At 32.2% G+C, this 20,000-nt stretch overlaps 1 protein-coding gene across 1 annotated transcript in view; it reads left to right on the top strand.

The window, feature by feature from the left end:
* LOC137627897 (zinc-regulated GTPase metalloprotein activator 1-like) overlaps nt 1–20,000 on the top strand; it is a 159,716-nt gene that overhangs the window by 43,223 nt on the left and 96,493 nt on the right. The window lies entirely within an intron of this gene.

The following is a 20,000-nucleotide window of genomic DNA, read 5'->3' as shown; positions in this document are numbered from 1 at the left end:
TATAACAAAATACATTCTCTCTCTCTCTCTCTCTCTCTCTCTCTCTCTCTCTCAATTTCTTTTTAGTTGTCTCTCAACTGTTTTGAGACATTTTCAGGCTTGATTGTTGTAGGCATATAACAAAATACATTCTCTCTCTCTCTCTCTCTCTCTCTCTCTCTCTCTCTCTCTCTTAAAACACCTGTTTCCTCCTTTTGTTATTAACACTGAATTCAATTTCCCGTATGGGGTTTTGTGTAGTAGATTTAATTGCGGACTGTTTTGTTATTATTATTATTATTATTATTATTATTATTATTATTATTATTATTATTATTATTATCTAAGCTACAACCCTTTTTGGAAAAGCTGAATGCCATAAGCCCAATGGCCCCAACAGGGAAAATAGCACAGTGAGGAAAGGAAATAAGGAAATAAACTACAAGAGAACTTTAAGAATAATAATAACATTAAAATAAATCTTTCACATATAAACTATAAAAACTTAAATGAATAAGAGGATCATCATCATCTCCTACGCCTATTGACGCAAAGGGCCTCGGTTAGATTTCGCCCGTCGTCTCTATCTTGAGCTGTTTAATCAATAACAAGAGGAATGAGAAACGAGATATTAATCTAAGTTTATCAAAATAAGAAACCAACTCCAGAACTTAAATCATCTTCACCTGGAAATTTTATAAAACCATCACTCTCTTCAGGGTGGTAGCGCCTCCAGTGCTCCTCGCGCTGTGCACTGTAGGCTCTACTTAATGGCCTTGGCAGCTGTCCTTTCAGCCACTAGCTGCACCTGCTTTTTATCCCTCTACTTCTTACTTCCTTTCTTGTTTCTTGCCTTCCAACCTTATCTGAATTTTTACCTTATATTGGAATTGTTTGTTTTCCGTGAGTTATAATTGGGCGTTGAATGACTTCGCGAGCCTCAGTGCTGGGCTATATATTCCAAATTTATAAATCCATTGTAACAGTAGTTATTGTTATTAATAGTATATAGATTATATATATGCACAGTATATATATATATATATATATATATATACTTTATATCTATGCATATATAATATATACAGTATATGTGTAAGTATATATACAATATATATATATATATATATATATATACTGTATATATATTTAAAAAATTCATCCATTCTTTATTATTTGTAAAATTTATTAATTCGCAAGAATTCTTAACATTTGAAATACTTTTCTTAATTCTCGCAAAATTTATCAATTAAACTATATATACAGAATTTCGCTCCCCAAACAGTAGCAATTTTTTTTTATTTCTAGGTATTTAAAAAATAATCATAATTGTGATATTTCCATAAGTTTTCTCCTCGGTTTTCATTTTTTCCCATTCTTAGATATTTGCAAACTATATATATATATATATATATATATATATATATCTTTTTTTAATTCTTGAAGTTTACCCAATCCTGAAATTTGTGAAAATTTAGACATTGGATGATAATAAAAAAAAAAAGATTATAGCATCATTACTTTACAAATTTTTTAAATTTCCAAATTTTGTAGAAAATTCATCCATTAGTAAAAATTCGCAAAATTTATCAATTTTTAAGTTTTGTACCAAATTCATTCATCAGCAAAAGTAATTGCAAAATTTATGAATTGCTAAATATTTTACAAAATTCACCCATTAGTAAAAATTCGCAAAATTCATCCCTTTAAATTTTGTATAAAATTCGTCCATCAGTAAAATTCGCAAGTTTATCCATTCGTAAGTTTTATACGAAATTCATTCATTAGTAAAAATTGCAAATTTTATGAATTTCTAAAATTTGTACAAGATTCACCCATTGGTAAAAATTCGCAAAATTTATCTTCTTAAATTTTGTACAGAATTCGTCCTTTAGTAAAATTCGCAAAATATATCCATTTGTAAGTTTTGTTCAAAATTCATTCATCAGTAAAAAAAGAAAAATTGCAACTTTTAACCATTTCTAAATATTCTCAAAATTTATTCACTCCTCAGATTTCCAAAAATTGTTATGAAATTCCCAAAATTGTTATGAAATACCATTTTTTTTTTTTTTGAAATTCCCAAAATTGTCAAATTACCAATAAAACAAAGCCTTGATCACGAGTCCGTTCATCTCCATGTGGGAAGATTTATAGAACTGCAATACAAGAGGATCTATTCCTAAACATTTGCAGCTCTGAAATACAAGATGACAAGGTCATCTCTCTGGCGTCGGGTATGCCATAACTACAATGCTGAAAAAAATCGTAATTTTAATCGTAATTATAATGATAATAATAATAATAATAATAATAATAATAATAATAATAATAATAATAATAATAATAATAAAAATAATTTATAATAATAATAATAATAATATTAATAATAATAAAGTAATAATAATAATAATAATAATAATAATAATAATAATTATTATTATTTTAAAATTATTAATAATAATAATAATAATAATTTTAAATTTATTAACAATAATAATGATAATAATAATAATAAAAAAATATAATGATAATAATAATAATAATAATAATAATAATAATAATAATAATAATAATAATACTGTTCTCAGCCGTATTTCAGTAAAATACAGGCGACCGTAATTTTACCATACTATCTTTTAATCTTTTACGGGTTGGTGACCGTAATATCACGCATTTACCTCCGTAATTTGAATCGGAAATTCTCCGTAAAAATATACTGTTCTCAGCCGTATTTCAGTAAAATAAAAGCGACCGTAATTTTACCATACTTAGTTATAATCTTTTACGGGTTGGTGACCGTAATATCACCCCTTTACGTCAATATATCCGTTTTTAAAATAGTAAATGTTTGGCATAATTTATTCAAGGATTTTTACCGTTTTTTTAATGCAAATTTTTAACAGTGCAAATCATAATTTGTGAATATTGGCAAAATAACATTACCGTTTTTTAATGCAAATTTTTAAGTTTAAATTACAATTTGTGAATATTGGCAAAATAACATCACCGTGTTTTTATGAATTTCAAAGTATTATTGTTAAAGATATCAGTGCAAAAACAAAACAATTGTTTTGATTCTTCACGAATTGCCACAAAGGAGGCTAAGTGCCGTCAGTGTACCTTTCGTTGTGCACTGTAGGTAATGCATAAGGGGTTGTACAGCGTCACTGTGACTCCTTGTTTAAAGTTTAAAGGTCACTCATGAATGACAGACAAGGGACTGACAATGCCCAAGCAGGAAAAAGCCATAGACACTAACCCAAGTCAAGCCCCCTCTACCCAAGTTAGCACCAGGGAGGGTCAGGCAATGGCTGCTGATGACTCAGCAGGTAGATCTATATGCGCCCTCAATCCCAGCTACATTCTTAGCTCACAAAGATAAAGGTTCCAGACACTACAAGAAGCTATCGAGCTTTAGCGGAACTCGAACCCCAGTCCGGCAGATCGCCAGCCAGGGACGTTTCCAATAGGCCACCTACCTTTTAGTCTTTTCTTCAAACTATCCTAACCCATTCGACTTCTATTACCTCCGCCAATGAAGTTGGAAGGAGGTTATGTTTTCGCCCCTGTTTGTGTGTTTGTTTGTGAACAGCTTCCTGCCCACAATTTTAATCTTAGAGTAATGAATCCCGCGGCGGTTAAGTGTTATGTAACAATCCGGAAATGATTAAATTTTGGAAGGTCAACGTCAAAGGTCAATGTCACAGTCAAGCAAAATGTCCAATTCACGTAATCAGCCATGAGTTTGGACATCTTTGTCACAGGGACATCAAACTTGGTTCATAATTGATTGTATGAAAATCCACGTCAATTAATACACAGTAAGGTCAAAGGTCAAGGTCAGGGTCAAGAATTAAGCTGGCGCGACGGAGGTTTGCGCTCTAATATGCCCCTCTACTTTCATAAAGCAGCTGTTGAGTATTTCCCGAGTCGCACCTCGGTGCTGAATGATCTCCCAGGCCCCAGCAACTATATTTGCCAAACTCAAAATTCTCAATCCAAGCAATCCAGTTCAGCATCCTCTCCCACTCGAGTTTCTTCTCGGTAAAAGAATGATTCTTGTTCATTTCTTGTTTATTGTTTCGCAAACACTCACGTTTCCTGCTTGGAGACGTGTCAGGTGGTCTCGATTCGGTTTACACGCAGACCGAAGATCGTTTGCTTTTGTAAGTTCAACGCCATCTGTAGTTTGGTCGGGCCATACTTGTCGGCGAAATTTTGGCGAAATTTTGTACTGTTAGGTTGTCGGACGGTGGATCTATGTCTGTTTGTGTGAGCATATGTATGTATATATATATATATATATATATGTATATATATATATATATATATGTATGTATATTGATATATATACACAGTATATATATATATATATATATAGATACATACAGATAAATATATATATATATATATATACATACAGATAAATATATATATATATATATATATACATATATATATATATATATATATTTGTATATATATATATATATATATACGTATATATGTATATACATACATATATATATACACATATACTGTATATGTATATACATACATATATATATACACATATACTGTATATGTATATATATACAGTATATATATATATATGTATATATATATATACAAATATACTGTATATGTATATATATATATATATATATATGTATGTATATATATATATATATATTTATAGTATACTGTTTATATATACATTATGTATTTTTTTTAACTTAAGAACATTTTAATTGATTTTACTATTTCATGTCAATTCGAGAGTTTTGAAATTTTTTGTCAAATATATAATTCCATACAAGCAATTTTATCCTTTCCCAGTTAATTTTTAATTGATTTTACCATAAAAGAAATTGTGGTAGTCATCCCAATTATTATTTTACACTTGAGCTGAGAAACTAAACAATCTGGGACTGAATGTTGAAGATATCCTGAGGGAGGCCTTCCACTTGGCCTTGAGCTTTCATTCAAGTTTTGAGAGGACCCGGACGCAGTTTTTTTTTTTTTTTTTTTTTTTTTGGCGCTCTGATGGAAGTAATATTTAGTCTCTGTTGGAGATGCAAGTGCTGTTGATGTGACCAAGTTTCTCTTAAAGGTTTAAAGGCCGCTCATGAATGGCAGAGACAAGGGACAGTGACCTTGACTTGAGCAAGAGTTTTTTTTTTTTGGCGCTCTGATGGAAATAATATTTAGTCTGTGTTGGAGATTCAAGGGCTATTGATGTGACGGAAGTTTCTCTTAAAGGTTTAAAGGCCGCTCATGAAGGGCAGAGGCAAGGGACAGTGACCTTGCCTTAAGCAAGAGTATTTTTTTTTTTTTGGCGCTCTGATAGAAGTAATATTTAGTCTGCCTTGGAGATGCAAGTGCTATTGATGTGACTAAGTTTCTCTTAAAGGTTTAAAGGCTGCTCATGAAGGGCAGAGACAAGGGATAGTGACCTTGCCCTAGAGACTGACCATATATCATATGATCAGCCCCCAAGCCCCTCCACCCAAGCTAGAACCAAAGAGGGCCAGGTAATGGCTGCTGATAACTCAGCAGATAGACCATCTTAAGCTCACACGGAGGGTGAAGTTGCAGACACTAAAGGAACTAACGAGTTTGAGTGGGACTCGAACCCCCGTCTGGCGATCACCATGCTGAGACGTAGCCAATAAGGCCACATTATTTTTGGTGATGTTGTTGTTGTGTTACTGTTGAGTATATATACACAATATAGGGTCATTAAGCCTTTCATTATTTTGTGGTAGCGATACACAAACAGTGATATTTGCTTGATTTGTTGTTGACCTAATTTTTTATATTTTAGATAGATAGGGATTAGATAGACCTGTAGAATAATCAATTGGAGTTGGGGTCTACCTGTTGAGTAATCAGTTGCCATTGCCTGGTCTTCCCTGGTCAGAGCTTAGGTGAAGAAGGGGCTTGGGCGTTGATCATATGAGTTCTCTTGCTTGAGGGTACACTCGGGCACACTATTCTATTTTATTTCTCTTCCTCTTGTTTTGTTAAATTTTTTATAGTTTATATAGGAGATATATATTTTAATAATACCGTTCTTAAAATATTTGATTTTTCCTTGTTTCCTTTCTTCATTGGGCTATTATCCCTGTTGGGGCCCCTGGGCTTATAGCATCCTGCTTTTCCAACTAGGGTTGTAGCTTAGCTTGTAATAATAATAATAATAATAATAATAATAATAATAATAATAATAATAATAATAATAATAATGCTGTTGTTGATCCATTAGATTTATCCCTCAAGTTCTGTTTGTAACCAAGAACGTGTTTGTAACTCCGATATCTAATTTAATGGTGTTACTGTTCTTAAAATGTTTTTATTTTGTTTGTTCATCACTTCTCTTCTAGTTTATTTCCTTGTTTCCTTTCCTCACTGGACTATTTTTAACTGTTGGAGCCCTTGGGCTTATAGCATCTTGCTTTTCCAACTAGGGTTGTAGCGTAGCTTGTAATGATAATAATAATAATAATAATAATAACAATAATAATAATAATAATAATAATAATAATAAAGAGATGATGATAATGATACTCTAAATCATTCATCATGCTGATTTCAATAATACAGTATATTACATAAATACATAATTCTATACATTAAATAATCCCCAAACTAATGTTCAGATTCATCATATCCCGATTTTTGGACTGAACATTCTATATTTTTTCCCGCAAGAATTGACGCTTGAAATAAGTATGATTCTTGGTTTGCGGTTTCCATAGAAACATGCTGTAGGTGACGGGGACGGGGGTAGTGGTGGTGGAGTGGATATTGTGACATTGAACGTTTGCAACTTATTTGAAAAATTTGTGAAGCTTTGCTTTAACAAGGTGTGTGCGGGGCATTGTGTCATTGGGTAATTGGAAGATAGGTATAAATGTAATCTCTCTCTCTCTCTCTCTCTCTCTCTCTCTCTCTCTCTCTCTCTCAAAAATTTGTTGTATTCATATATTCTTAGAATTTGTAATTTTAAGCCCCCCCCCTCTCTCTCTCTCTCTCTCCCTCTCTTTCTCGAAAATTTATTTTTATTACCGTATATCTTCATATTGTCCCAATAAAAATTTATAATTCTCTCTCTCTCTCTCTCTCTCTCTCTCTCTCTCTCTCTCTCTCGAAAATTTACTGTATATATTTATTTTGTCTCGCTGTGAAATATTGATTTTTGTTTATCCCTCATTAGGAGAAGTTGTAATAATATTCCTCTAAATATTTGGAATATTCTATCTCTGAAGATTCACAGTTCTCTCTCTCTCTCTCTCTCTCTCTCTCTCTCTCTCTCTCTAGGAATAATTGTAATCATATCTTCCTAAATATTTGTAAAATTATACCTCTGAAAATTTGCAAATCATAGCTTACATCTCTCTCTCTCTCTCTCTCTCTCTCATCACATCCGTTTCGGGATTCGTATTTCACACGAGGATTGATTATATATCCTGATCCTGCCACTCACCATAAGGATAAAGCTTGTAACTCGCCACCATATCCTGATGTTCTAAGCTATTATATCACTGATGGCGTTGACCTTGAGCCTTTGTTAATGCCTGTTTAAACGTTTTAAAAACGGATATATTGTCGTAAAGGAGTGATATTACGCTCACCAATCCATAAAAGATAATAATAATCTAGGGTAAAAATTACGGTCGCCTGTATTTTACTGAAATACGGCTGGGAATAGTATATTTTTACGGAGAATTTCGATAAAATTATGATTTTTTTATCTCTCTCTCTCTCTCTCTCTCTCTCTCTCTCTCTCTCTCTCTCTCTCTTTTTTAGGACAGTATATTTTTACGGAGAATTTCGATGAAATTAAGTTTTTTTTTTATTTTATTTTTTTTTTGTACCAATAACACCCAAAGCACGGTTCATCGAACGTGGTTCGACAGGCAAGTGTTTGAAGTGATGTTCGACCATGTGAACTGGGTATTTGGTTGTCGAACACGTTCGTCGAACGGTTCGAAGAAAGTCTGTTCTCGCCTGACTTTTGTGGGCGGCGCTTCATTGTCTTCAAACCTTATGCAGTTGTGGCTGCCTCCCCTTTTTCGAACCGTTTGACAAGCAGGTTCGTCAACCCGGTTCGACGAACCGTTCGATCGTGTAAATACTGCTTTACTTGACCCGATGTTTCTCTCATTAAGTGTTATTCTAAAGCGGACTTTACACGGTCGAACTGTTCGTCGAACCGGGTTTTCGAACCTGCTTGCGAAACTGTTCGAAGAGGTGGAATCCGTCACATATGTATAAGGTTTGTGGACAATGAAGCTCCGCCCACAAAAGTCGAGGAAAATGTCGAGAAATAAGCTGCCGTGGTGGAGGTCTTCCCTCTACTGAGTTCCCCTATAGTTTATTTTATTAATGTCATATTTCATAGAATTGTGATTCTAATTTTAGATCCTCCAATCTTTTTGAATTCTCTTGTTAATCTGGCATTGATTATCTTTGTTAATCTATATTATATATTGTTATAATCGTAAAGACAGTGGGATTGGTATTGCATTTGTATTCATTATCAGCACTGTCATTCTCGATTCCATCATTGTGGATACTATAAATCCTCAATACTGTCATTCTCGATACTATCATTCTCAAGACCATCGTTCTCAATACTGTCATTCTCGATACTGTCATTCTCAATACTATCATTCACGATACTATTATTCTCAAGACCATCGTTCTCAATACTGTCATTCTCAATACTCTCATTCTCAATACTCTCATTCTCGATACCATCATTCTCAAGACTGACATTCTCAATAGTGTCCTTCTCAATACTATCATTCTCGATACTATCATTCTCGATACTGTCATTCTGAATACTATCATTCTCGATACCATCATTCTTAAGACCTGACATTCTCAATAGTGTCCTCAATACTATCATTCTCGATACTGCCATTCTTGATACTATCATTCTTAATACTGTCATTCTCGATACCATCATTCTCGATACTGTCATTCTCGATACCATCATTCTCAACACTTCTCATTCTGAATACTATCATTCTCGAGACCATCATTCTCAAGACTGTCATTCTCAATAGTGTCCTTTCCAATACTACCATTCTCGATACTGCCATTCTTGATACTATCATTCTTAATACTGCCATTCTCAAGACTGTCATTCTCAATAGTGTCCTTCTCAATACAGTACTATCATTCTCGATACTGCCATTCTTGATACTATCATTCTTAATACTGTCATTCTTAATACTATCATTCTTAATACTGTCATTCTCGATACCATCATTCTCGATACTGCCATTTTTGATACTATCATTCTTGATACTGCCATTCTTGATACTATCATTCTCGATACTGCCATTCTTGATACTATCATTCTTAATACTGCCATTTTTGATACTATCATTCTTAATACCGTCATTCTCGATACTGCCATTCTCAATAGCAGGGCTATTCTGCCAGACTTCCACTCTTGATTTAGTGACCCCGAGCCGTCGACCTCTCCTCGTAAATCTCCGACTCCCATTTAATGAAACTTGTACTAAATCAATGCCAGTTGGCCAGATTAGCCTAGGAGCCACTGACTCGAACCCCAGACTATTGAAGGAACTACTTAAAAGAGTTTAAGCACCTACTTTTTATTCGAATGCCTTACCTCTGTTCCGGCTCTCTTTAAATCGTGAGAATATCTACTTTACTAAACATTGTTTATAATTTTCCTTCACATTTTATTTTCTCATTAGCTTAGGAGCCACTGACTCGAACCCCAGACTATTGAAGGAACTACTTAAAAGAGTTTAAGCGCCTACTTATTATCCGAATGCCTTACCTCTGTTCCGGCTCTCTTTAAATCGTAAGAATATCTACTTTACTAAACAGTGTTTATAATTTTCTATTGATCTTAGCTTTTCTCTAAGACCAACTTTCACCGCTGAGATTATGTCGTATGTGTCGTATTCATATCAGTCCTTTTAGATTTATTAATACTTTCAATTTTTTTTATAGACTCAGTTTATTTGATTTAGAATTTGGTTAAACAGCTGTCAGTTTAATTGATCTAGATTTTGGTTAAACTGATTTAGAATTTGGTTAAACACCTCTCGGTTAAATTGATCAAGATTTTGGTTAAACTGATTCAGAATTTGGTTAAACAGCTGTCAGTTGAATTGATTTAGAATCTGGTTAAACAGCTCTTGGTTAAACTGATTTAGAATTTGGTTAAACTGATTTAGAATTTGGTTTAACAGCTGTCAGTTTAGTTGCTTGAGAATTTGGTTAAACTGAATTGGAATTTGGTTAAACAGTTTTCGTTTAAATTTATTTAGAATTTGTTTAAACAGCTCCCGGTTAAACTGATTTAGAATTTGGTTAAACAGCTTTGGGTTAGATTAATTTAGAATTTGGTTAAACAGATTTAGGTTAAACTGATTTAGAATTTGGTTAAACAGATTTAGGTTAAATTTATTTATAATTTGGTTAAACAGCTCTCGGTTAAACTGATTTAGAATTTGGTTAAACAGCTCCCGTTTAAACTGATTTAGATTTTGGTTAAATTGATTTAGAATTTGGTTAAACAGCTCTCGGTTAAACTGATGTAGAATTTGGTTAAACAGCTGTAGGTTGAATTAATTTAGAATTTGGTTAAACAGATTTAGGTTAAATTGATTTAGAATTTGGTTAAACAGCTTTAGGTTAAAGTAATTTAGAATTTAATTAAACAGCTGTCAGTTAAATTAATTTAGAATTATTTCATACGATTGTTATTTTCTTCGAATCGGGATTTGAATTTTTAATCAACTGTTAATTTGATATTGACCGAATTTTTAATAAACAACTGCTTTAATTTATTCTTATTATAATAGTTTGACTAACTGTCATTATGATAGTTTGACCAACTGTCCTTTTAATAGTTTGACCAACTGTCATAGTTTGACCAACTGTCATTTTAGTTTACCAACTGTCATTATGATAGTTTGACCAACTATCATTTTAATAGTTTGACCAACTGTCATAGTTTGACCAACTGTCATTATAGTTTAACAATTGTCATTGTATTAGTTTGACCAACTGTCATTATAGTGTAACAATTGTCATTTTATTAGTTTGACCAACTGTCATTATAGTTTAATAACTGTCATTTTATTAGTTTGACCAACTGTCATTATAGTTTAACAACTATCATTTTATTAGTTTGACCAACTGTCATTATACTTTAATAACTGTCATTTTATTAGGTTGACCAACTGTCATTATACTTTAATAACTGTCATTTTATTAGTTTGACCAACTGTCAGTATAGTTTAACAACTGTCATTTTATTAGTTTGACCAACTGTCATTATAGTTTAAAAGTGTCATTTTGTTAGTTTGACCAACTGTCATTATAGTTTTAAAATGTAATTTTATTAGTTTGACCAACTGTCATTATAGTTTAACAACTCATTTTATTAGTTTGACCAACTGTCTTTTTGATAGTTTGACCATCATTTTAATAGTTTGACCAACTGTCATTTTAGTAGTTTGACCAACTGTCATTTTAATAGTTTGACCAACTGTCATTTTGATAGTTTGACCATCATTTTAATAGGTTGACCAACTGTCATTGTAGTAGTTTGACCAACTGTCATTATAGTTTGACCAACTACTTTAACCAACTGTCATTTTAATACTTTGACCAACTGTCATTATAGTTTGACCAACTGTCATTATAGTTTGACGGTCATTTTGATAGTTTGACCATCTGTCATTATAAATTAGTTTGACGGTCATTTTGATAGTTTGACCATCTGGCATTATAGTATGATCAACTGTCATTATAGTTTAACCAACTGTCATTTTAATAGTATTGTAATTCTCATTTCAACCGTTCTGTTTAGTGACCCAGACATGCCAAGCTAGGTAATGTTCTCATTCTTCTGTGGTGAGTGTGCATTGTCCGGGTCTTTTATACCCAGACAATGTGCCCTCACTGCCTCTCTCTCTCTCTCTCTCTCTCTCTCTCTCTCTCTCTCTGCCATCTTATTCCTGTCTTTGTTTAAAGTTCTGTCGGTCGAGCTTAAAAAAATATTGTTTCTTATTATTTATTGATGTTTTTGTTTGGGGGTATTGATGAAACTCTTAAATTTATGATTAATACGATATGTATAAAATGAGGTGAATGATCGGATATATACATTTTTGTTACACACACACACACACATATATATATATATATATATATATATACACACACACATATATATATATATATATATATACACATATATACACATACATATACTGTATATATATTTATGAAAAATATGCTACCCTGTTTATTTACATTTAGGCGTATACAGTAATGTATTTCAAGTTGGCTGCGAACCATTATTTGACCCTTATTTTGTTCTGCTGCTACCCGCTTGCTTCTTTGGTGTTTTAAAATCTGTCACTATGATGGACGAGGATAGATTTGCTGATAGTTTCACGGTCCTTATTCTCTACATGTTACCCATGGTTATATGTGCTTTTATTCTTGTCTCTTCATTGAGTGTGGTTGTTAAAATCAGTTTTTCTATCACCCACGCAAATCTGCTAGTCACTTTACGTAACTTCACATTTTGTAATGTTATTATTAGTCTTATTGTTACTTTAATAATCCCTCATGGTTGTACTGTACTAACATTATACCCATATTATTTTTCACTGTTACCTCTTAGGACCTTTTCCTCTTATCAATATCTGTAAATTTTCCGTCTCTTTTCCTCTTATCAATATCTGTAAATTTTCCGTCTCTTTTCCTCTTATCAATATCTGTAAATTTTCCGTCTCTTTTCCTCTTATCAATATCTGTAAATTTTCCGTCTCTTTTCCTCTTATCAATATCTGTAAATTTTCCGTCTCTTTTCCTCTTATCAATATCTGTAAATTTTCCGTCTCTTTTCCTCTTATCAATATCAAAATTTTCCGTCTCTTTTCCTCTTATCAATATCTAAATTTTCTGTCTCTTTTCCTCTTATCAATATCTGTAAATTTTCCGTCTCTTTTCCTCTTATCAATATCTGTAAATTTTCCGTCTCTTTTCCTCTTATCAATATCTGTAAATTTTCCGTCTCTTTTCCTCTTATCAATATCTGTAAATTTTCCGTCTCTTTTCCTCTTATCAATATCTGTAAATTTTCCGTCTCTTTTCCTCTTATCAATATCAAAATTTTCCGTCTCTTTTCCTCTTATCAATATCTAAATTTTCCGTCTCTTTTCCTCTTATCAATATCTAAATTTTCCGTCTCTTTTCCTCTTATCAATATCAAAATTTTCCGTCTCTTTTCCTCTTATCAATATCTAAATTTTCCGTCTCTTTTCCTCTTATCAATATCTGTAAATTTTCCGTCTCTTTTCCTCTTATCAATATCTAAATTTTCCGTCTCTTTTCCTCTTATCAATATCTAAATTTTCCGTCTCTTTTCCTCTTATCAATATCTGTAAATTTTCCGTCTCTTTTCCTCTTATCAATATCTGTAAATTTTCCGTCTCTTTTCCTCTTATCAATATCTGTAAATTTTCCGTCTCTTTTCCTCTTATCAATATCAAAATTTTCCGTCTCTTTTCCTCTTATCAATATCTAAATTTTCTGTCTCTTTTCCTCTTATCAATATCTAAATTTTCCGTCTCTTTTCCTCTTATCAATATCTGTAAATTTTCCGTCTCTTTTCCTCTTATCAATATCTAAATTTTCCGTCTCTTTTCCTCTTATCAATATCTAAATTTTCCGTCTCTTTTCCTCTTATCAATATCTGTAAATTTTCCGTCTCTTTTCCTCTTATCAATATCTGTAAATTTTCCGTCTCTTTTCCTCTTATCAATATCTGTAAATTTTCCGTCTCTTTTCCTCTTATCAATATCTGTAAATTTTCCGTCTCTTTTCCTCTTATCAATATCAAAATTTTCCGTCTCTTTTCCTCTTATCAATATCTAAATTTTCTGTCTCTTTTCCTCTTATCAATATCTAAATTTTCCGTCTCTTTTCCTCTTATCAATATCTGTAAATTTTCCGTCTCTTTTCCTCTTATCAATATCTAAATTTTCCGTCTCTTTTCCTCTTATCAATATCTGTAAATTTTCCGTCTCTTTTCCTCTTATCAATATCTAAATTTTCCGTCTCTTTTCCTCTTATCAATATCTAAATTTTCCGTCTCTTTTCCTCTTATCAATATCTGTAAATTTTCCGTCTCTTTTCCTCTTATCAATATCTGTAAATTTTCCGTCTCTTTTCCTCTTATCAATATCTGTAAATTTTCCGTCTCTTTTCCTCTTATCAATATCAAAATTTTCCGTCTCTTTTCCTCTTATCAATATCTAAATTTTCTGTCTCTTTTCCTCTTATCAATATCTAAATTTTCCGTCTCTTTTCCTCTTATCAATATCTGTAAATTTTCCGTCTCTTTTCCTCTTATCAATATCTAAATTTTCCGTCTCTTTTCCTCTTATCAATATCTGTAAATTTTCCGTCTCTTTTCCTCTTATCAATATCTAAATTTTCCGTCTCTTTTCCTCTTATCAATATCTAAATTTTCCGTCTCTTTTCCTCTTATCAATATCTGTAAATTTTCCGTCTCTTTTCCTCTTATCAATATCTGTAAATTTTCCGTCTCTTTTCCTCTTATCAATATCTGTAAATTTTCCGTCTCTTTTCCTCTTATCAATATCAAAATTTTCCGTCTCTTTTCCTCTTATCAATATCTAAATTTTCTGTCTCTTTTCCTCTTATCAATATCTAAATTTTCCGTCTCTTTTCCTCTTATCAATATCTGTAAATTTTCCGTCTCTTTTCCTCTTATCAATATCAAAATTTTCCGTCTCTTTTCCTCTTATCAATATCTGTAAATTTTCCGTCTCTTTTCCTCTTATCAATATCTAAATTTTCCGTCTCTTTTCCTCTTATCAATATCTAAATTTTCCGTCTCTTTTCCTCTTATCAATATCTGTAAATTTTCCGTCTCTTTTCCTCTTATCAATATCTAAATTTTCCGTCTCTTTTCCTCTTATCAATATCTAAATTTTCCGTCTCTTTTCCTCTTATCAATATCTGTAAATTTTCCGTCTCTTTTCCTCTTATCAATATCTGTAAATTTTCCGTCTCTTTTCCTCTTATCAATATCTGTAAATTTTCCGTCTCTTTTCCTCTTATCAATATCTGTAAATTTTCCGTCTCTTTTCCTCTTATCAATATCAAAATTTTCCGTCTCTTTTCCTCTTATCAATATCTAAATTTTCTGTCTCTTTTCCTCTTATCAATATCTAAATTTTCCGTCTCTTTTCCTCTTATCAATATCTGTAAATTTTCCGTCTCTTTTCCTCTTATCAATATCTAAATTTTCCGTCTCTTTTCCTCTTATCAATATCTAAATTTTCCGTCTCTTTTCCTCTTATCAATATCTGTAAATTTTCCGTCTCTTTTCCTCTTATCAATATCTGTAAATTTTCCGTCTCTTTTCCTCTTATCAATATCTGTAAATTTTCCGTCTCTTTTCCTCTTATCAATATCAAAATTTTCCGTCTCTTTTCCTCTTATCAATATCTAAATTTTCTGTCTCTTTTCCTCTTATCAATATCTAAATTTTCCGTCTCTTTTCCTCTTATCAATATCTGTAAATTTTCCGTCTCTTTTCCTCTTATCAATATCTAAATTTTCCGTCTCTTTTCCTCTTATCAATATCTAAATTTTCCGTCTCTTTTCCTCTTATCAATATCTGTAAATTTTCCGTCTCTTTTCCTCTTATCAATATCTGTAAATTTTCCGTCTCTTTTCCTCTTATCAATATCTGTAAATTTTCCGTCTCTTTTCCTCTTATCAATATCTGTAAATTTTCCGTCTCTTTTCCTCTTATCAATATCTGTAAATTTTCCGTCTCTTTTCCTCTTATCAATATCTGTAAATTTTCCGTCTCTTTTCCTCTTATCAATATCTGCAAATTTTCCGTCTCTTTTCCTCTTATCAATATCTGTAAATTTTCCGTCTCTTTACCTTTTATCAATATCTGTAAATTTTCCGTCATCCAAACACACATATCAAGTCAGGTCCGTCCATTTTCACTATCATAATTCAGCGTCTTGGCTTCAATCTCTCAATTGCCTTTCTCACCTCGGGATAGCAGCTTTACCTAGTAATTTCAAGCAATTGGCAACGTCCCTGCCTGGCAAATTGTTGGACGGGAGTTCGAGACAAGCCCAAGCTTAATAGTTTCGAGTAGTGTCTGCTGCCTCACCATTATTGTGAGCTAGGGATGGTGGGCTTGGGGGAGTCTATAGCTCTATTTGCTTAGTCATCAGCAGCCATTGCCTGGTTCTCCCTGGTCCTAGCTTGATGGAGAGGGGCTTGGGCGCAGATCATGTTAATATATTGTCAGTCTCTAAGACATTGTCCTGTCTCAGGGTGTTGTCCTCTTCCTTGATTCTCCCATTCATGAGTGACCTTTAAACCTTTAATTCCTTCCACCACTACAACATCAGCTGTCTCTTGCCTCTATCCTTCCCATGCAACCAACACCAGGTACTCATTGTATCGACCAGGACCTTATTCAATCCAGGTAGTATCTTTCCATTTGAATCTTCTGATCTGAGATCAATTTCCAATTGATTCTTCTGTTCTGAGATCAATTTCCATTTGAATCATCTGTTCTGAGATCAATTTCCAATTGAATCTTCTGTTCTGAGGTCAATTTCCAATTGAATCTTCTGTTCTGAGATCAATTTCCAATTGATTCTTCTGTTCTGAGATGAATTTCCAATTGAATCTTCTGTTCTGAGATCAATTTCCAATTGATTCTTCTGTTCTGAGATCAATTTCCAATTGAATCTTCTGTTCTGAGATCAATTTCCATTTGAATCTTCTGTTCTGAGATAAATTTCCAATTGAATCTTCTGTTCTGAGATCAATTTCCAATTGAATCTTCTGTTCTGAGATCAATTTCCAATTGAATCTTCTGTTCTGAGGTCAATTTCCAATCGAATCTTCTGTTCTGAGATCAATTTCCATTTGAATCTTCTGTTCTGAGATCAATTTCCAATTGAATCATCTGTTCTGAGATCAATATCCAATAGAATCTTCTGTTCTGAGATCAATTTCCAATTGAATCATCTGTTCTGAGATCAATATCCAATAGAATCTTCTGTTCTGAGATTAATTTCCAATTGAATCTTCTGTTCTGAGATCAATTTCCAATTGAATCTTCTGTTCTGAGATCAATTTCCAATTGAATCTTCTGTTCTGAGATCAATTTCCAATTGAATCATCTGTTCTGAGATCAATATCCAATTGAATCATCTGTTCTGAGATCAATTTCCAATTGAATCATCTGTTCTGAGATCAATATCCAATAGAATCATCTGTTCTGAGATCAATATCCAATTGAATCTTCTGTTCTGAGATCAATTTCCAATTGAATCATCTGTTCTGAGATCAATTTCCAATTGAATCGTCTGTTCTGAGATCAATTTCCAATTGAATCATCTGTTCTGAGATCAATATCCAATTGAATCTTCTGTTCTGAGATCAATTTCCAATTGAATCATCTGTTCTGAGATCAATATCCAATTGAATCTTATGTTCTGAGGTGAATTTCCAATTGAATCTTCTGTTCTGAGATCAATTTCCAATTGAATCTTCTGTTCTGAGGTCAATTTCCAATCGAATCTTCTGTTCTGAGATCAATTTCCATTTGAATCTTCTGTTCTGAGATCAATTTCCAATTGAATCTTCTGTTCTGAGATCAATTTCCAATTGATTCTTCTGTTCTGAGATCAATTTCCAATTGATTCTTCTGTTTTGAGATCAATCTCCAATTGAGTCATCTGTTGAGATTAATTTCCAATTGAATCTTCTGTTATGAGATCAATTTCCAATTGATTCTTCTGTTCTGAGATAAATTTCCAATTGAATCTTCTGTTCTGAGATCAATTTCCAATTGAGTCATCTGTTGAGATTAATTTCCAATTGAATCTTCTGTTATGAGATCAATTTCCAATTGAATCTTCTGTTCTGAGATCAATTTCTTCATCATCCTTTCTCTGTATTAACTTTTCACTAAGTCCAAAGACCATGCTGATAGTTCCCTCAATTATATTCATTACTTACCATCTTTCAGTATCAAACTTCCCTTTTAACGAACATAAGGACTTCTATGAATTCCCGATGAGCCATTTCTCAAGAGGTTAATGGCAACTTCGTTTTCACTCTATTGGATTGCCGGAAAAGGCAAATAAGACAATTTTAATTAATTTACGTGGTAAGGAACTTATCAAATGTCAGTGGTGTCGGGGTTGGAGCTCTATACTGAGAAAAGTCATACATACATACATACATACAGGAATACATACACGCAAGTATAAGTTGACGTTTGTATGTAGATATATATCCTATATAAATGTGTAAATATATATACACATGTAATGTACATATATATATATATATATATATATACTGTATATATATGTATATGTATATACATATGTGTATGTGTGTATTGTATATAATATATATGTGTATATATATATATGTATATATATATATATATATATATTAATAAAATAACAACAACAACAACAATAACGAAGGCAGACGTTTTTAGTCCACTGCAGAACAAAGGCCTCAAACGTCAATTCATGGCTGGGGCTTGGCCAGTTAAAATCACTTGTGGCTATTGTGGATTGGTGATGGTGGGAGAAGATTTTCAAGTGATCGCAGCAAACCAACTAGTATGGGTGGTCCTGACTAGTGCAGCTTTGCTGATACCTTTTCACCACGTCAAGGTATTCCCACTTTGAAAGATATATATATATATATATATATATATATATATATATATATATGTGTGTGTGTGTGTATATATTTATATATATATATATTTGTATATATATATATATATATATATATATATATATATATATATATATATATATATATATATATATATATACTGTATATGTGTGTATGTATGTATGTGTGTTACCATACATACCCCATAGCTTTTAACCAACATCCTTTTTAATTCAATCGATTTAGATCCATTTTCATCCCTGGCATCACAATGAAGGATGCATTAGCCCTGTGGGTATCCCCAATACTAAATGTTGGCATCCCATACCCATTGGTTATAGCTCTTGATGCCCTAAATTGACACGTGTTGTCACGGGTGATTGAAGAGCTACCTTGCTCTAGGCAGGACCACTTGATCATGGGTCGGATCAATTTTATTATCATTATTATTATTATTATTATTATTATTATTATTTTTTTTTTTTTTTTTTTTTTTTTTATCATGTATAGGGGTCCTTATGGCCGGATGTAATTGATTAAGTTAATTGTTATATTTTTTTGTGGTTTATTTAGATTCTTGCATACGGGTGTTGTTTAGATGTGTTATTCGTGTTTTTACCTCCGCCAACGAATTTGGAAGGAGGTTATGTTTTAGCCCCTTTTTGTGCGTTTGTAATTTATGTGTATGTGTTTGTTTGCTTGTGAACAGCTTCCTGGCCACAATTTTAATCGTAGAGTAATGAAACTTGCAGGGATTAACTGATATGTAAAAAGCTCGAAATGATTAAATTTTGGAAGTTCAAGGTCAAAGGTCAAGGTCAAGCAAAATATTCAAATCACGTAATCGACCATAGTTTTGGAGATCGTTGTCACAGATACTTCAAACCTGGTTCATATATCGGTGTATGAAAATCCACGCCAATTAATACATGTTAAGGTCAAAGGTCAAGGATGACCTTATGTATTTGTGCACCTCAATATTTTAGGTTCATATAAGTGTTTATATTGTTATTATTCTTGGTTATTATACTTCCAGCTACTGTTCTGTAATCTTTCATTGACAGAGTTGATGTCATGTATTCTAGAATATTCTAGAAGACTTGCCATATGCTTTTGTTATATCAGTTCGTATATTTATCTTTCACACGCATATTATATATATATATATATATATATATATATATATATATATATATATATATGTATATATGTATATATGTATATATGTA

The sequence above is a fragment of the Palaemon carinicauda genome, chromosome 35 (genome assembly GCF_036898095.1).
Source record: "Palaemon carinicauda isolate YSFRI2023 chromosome 35, ASM3689809v2, whole genome shotgun sequence".
Lineage (NCBI taxonomy): Eukaryota > Metazoa > Arthropoda > Malacostraca > Decapoda > Palaemonidae > Palaemon > Palaemon carinicauda.
This window is presented reverse-complemented; position numbering and strand designations above follow the sequence as displayed.